The sequence below is a fragment of the Saccostrea echinata genome, unplaced genomic scaffold (genome assembly GCF_033153115.1).
Source record: "Saccostrea echinata isolate AGI-Se365-2 ecotype Australia unplaced genomic scaffold, CSIRO_AGI_Sech_v1 ptg000005l, whole genome shotgun sequence".
In the NCBI taxonomy this organism is placed as follows: domain Eukaryota; kingdom Metazoa; phylum Mollusca; class Bivalvia; order Ostreida; family Ostreidae; genus Saccostrea; species Saccostrea echinata.
In genome coordinates, this window is record NW_026889754.1 from 9049813 (window position 1) to 9053012 (window position 3200).

Sequence of the window (3200 nt, forward strand, 5' to 3'; positions counted from 1 at the left end):
AAAGAATGTAAAATCTTTGTTGGAGTACTGCTATAAGTTGGAAGATACTGAACATGTAAAATGCGATAAAAATATATACATAATGTCAAGTAATAGCTAAAAAAGTAACTATTATGGTTTATCTGCACAGTTGAACACAACACCACACATGCCTGAGTAATAGCACATGAGAAATAGCAAAGTAGCATAAAAAAGAGGATATGAACATTCATGCAAGCAGGCAAACATCTTTCAAGGAAACTGCTACAATTAAACATCATCAGAATTTGAACAGAGAAAAAAAAAACTCTGTGAACAGGTTTTCAAAAAATGATGAAACAATGCTCCATATACATTGAATATATACATGCTCTAAAAGGAATTGCCATAGAAATTCAGGAACAAGCTTACAACTGTGGTTAAATAAAAAAACTAATGCACTAGTCTTTTTGTATGAACTGGTTTTATGAAGGAAAATGTCAATGATTATATACAGTATAAAACATAGTTTATCTGCAATATGGCAATACTGTTGAACTGTTTCACATGAAGTATTTCTCAGTCAATTTATTTTGTTTACATTTAAGACAGAGCTAACTTGTCCTGTGTAGCACATGATGGCAGAGACAAAAAGCAGATAAAAAAAATTCTGCACTGTGAGACATTTTAACAATGAACACATTTGATATCATTTGTGGTGCAAAATGAATGAACAAGTTGTACATCCTATCAAAAATTGTTAAAAAAGAAAATGATAAACAGTGTTGAAAGATAAATAAAATGACAGTCACAAAGAACATGCTTCACTTTGTATGGCATATTGAAATCAAAAGGTAACAAATACACGACCACACAAAAACACATCAATGGTATATTTTAAATCAAACAAAAAGTTTGAGAAAAGCACAGGTTTAAGGCAAGCAAATGTATAAGGAAAATGCCTTATTTACATTATGCATAGTGATTTGTAGAATAAAAATATCCACCTGTCCTCAACTACAATAACCAGTAAACAAATCCGTTGTCAAATAAAACCAGCTCAAAATACATGGGAAATGAGGTAAAGGTCTTCAATATAAAAAAAATAAAAATCCACCTCTGAACACTTCTAAGGCTGGTTTACCTATCTGAGGGAAGTCAAAATTCTGGTAGAATACATCCCCCTTTAAAAAATCAAATGAACTTCCTTATTAACTCTAGTACAAGTATCAAATGAAAGGCAATTAATGACAAGTTGTCCATGTGTTGTAAACAAATGAAAATACAGGGATACAGGAACATCAAAAAGTTACACAAGGGTTGGAAAAGGAAGATCTCTATGGATAGGACAGGGAGTGCATTTATGTAGATTTACTGATGGAGATGATCTTTTCAACTGTCGAGTCTTTGAACACAAAACAGCAATGGAGTGGAAGCTTCTTCTCAATTTCACCTTCCAAGTCTTTGATGGGGCAATCTAAGGCTTTCGCCATCATACCAAGTGGCACATCATATGTTGTATAGTCATCCCTTACGTTCATTAGGAGTGAGATGTGGAGTTCTGTTTTCTCAAATCCAATAGCAGAACCCTGCACTTTTGCAACTGGTAGCTCACACTCCTGAAAAAATCAAGGATAATTTTAAATAAAAATCAGGTCAATAAACACCAATTTATTAAAGAATATTGTGTAATCTTAAAAACAGTACAGCACAATATGAAAGAAAGAGGTAGTATCCTGTCACAGGGAATGAAAATCACTTTGTTGTAAGAGTTAATTCATTATAAGCATGTTCGCTATAAGTGTGTTTTACTGTATATAAATAACATTTTCATTATCATACATATGCCTTTGAAATGAACTTATGTAGTTAAAATACCGTAAGAGTGCATTCTTACTTTAAGAACACTTTTTGAAGTTGTTGATACAGATATCTCTTCATTAAAGCTTGTAATGACAACATTGGTAATGGACAGGTACTTTCCCACAATGGATGAATCACTCAAGTCTCTCCATAGAGAGACTTTAATGGTGTCCGTTTCACCTTTTAAAGAAACACTCTTCACACAAACATCAACCCCCTTCACCTTCACAGTTTTCGTCATGTCCTCCTTAAATGAAAAAGCCAAAAAGACATAACAAGAGTATGCATATTTATAATATCACTTTTGTTGACAATATAATAGAAGAAGAATTTATCTAAGGATTAAATTATAGAAATGGAGGATCTGTATGCAACATTTCACAGCAATTTTGCATAGGAGTTGAAATAAAATGAATGAAAGAATGTAAAAACCTCTAAGAGTAATACAGAGGAAGTTGGAGTGATTCAAGTTTATACTCACAGACACAACTCTGCCCTTGACAGAGACCAGGGACTTTACAGGAGAGGTCTTTACATCCTTGATAGGACAGGCCAAAGCAGGTGGTGGATTCGCAATCCTATCAGCTTTCTCCATTAATCCATGTGGAACCTCCATGGCTCCTGTCTTCAAAACCTTTGTGTTCTTAGTGATGATAACTGTGGGTTCACTGTCATTTTTAAAGCTTTAGTTCATAACAATCACAGTGTTATCTGAACTCAGGGTCTTCAGTTTTGTGATGTCATACACAGTACCTTCACGGCATCTGTGGGATCAGCCAGTCCAACTGTGACGTACTCCTTTTTTTCCCCATTGTCTGTTTGATATTTCTGAATGGTTCCAACTACACACACCTTCACTTTAAGTGGTTGGGAGTAAGGTTTATTTCCCTTGCTTTCTCTCAGTTTTGCTACTGTCAGCATCTGTAATTAAAAAATGCACGAATTTGTTTATGTTACAGGAAGTCCTCATCGCATATCTTACTTTAATTTTTAATAAATTCTAAATATTCTTAATGTTCAACTTTTTGAAAGAAAGAAAAATTACCCTAAATATTGCTGTCATAAAAATTTAAATGGATGTGAAAAAGTTGTATGAAGAGTGAACCATTACTATGATCTTCAAGCTTAAGTAAATACAGCTAAACTAGTACTGTCTATTCATACGACAATATAATAATGTGTAAGCATCCCAAGTCTGTGCCCATCCTTAAACGAGAATCACTTAAATAGAGTGTTAGCATTCTAATCAGGGTGGGTAGTTTAAGACTTAATCAGTGCATAACATGGATAAGTTTCTAAGCTTGATATATTTATTTCAATGCAATATACAGGGGCTTATAATTTGAAAAGTAAGCCCCAAGTGTCCCCAAACTTTAAAT

The 3200-nt window shown here is 33.6% G+C and overlaps 1 pseudogene; it reads right to left on the minus strand.

The window, feature by feature from the left end:
• Positions 1 to 1039: 1039 nt before the first annotated feature.
• Positions 1040 to 2742, minus strand: LOC133180033 (uncharacterized; annotated as a pseudogene).
• Between the last annotated feature and the right edge of the window lie 458 nt (positions 2743 to 3200).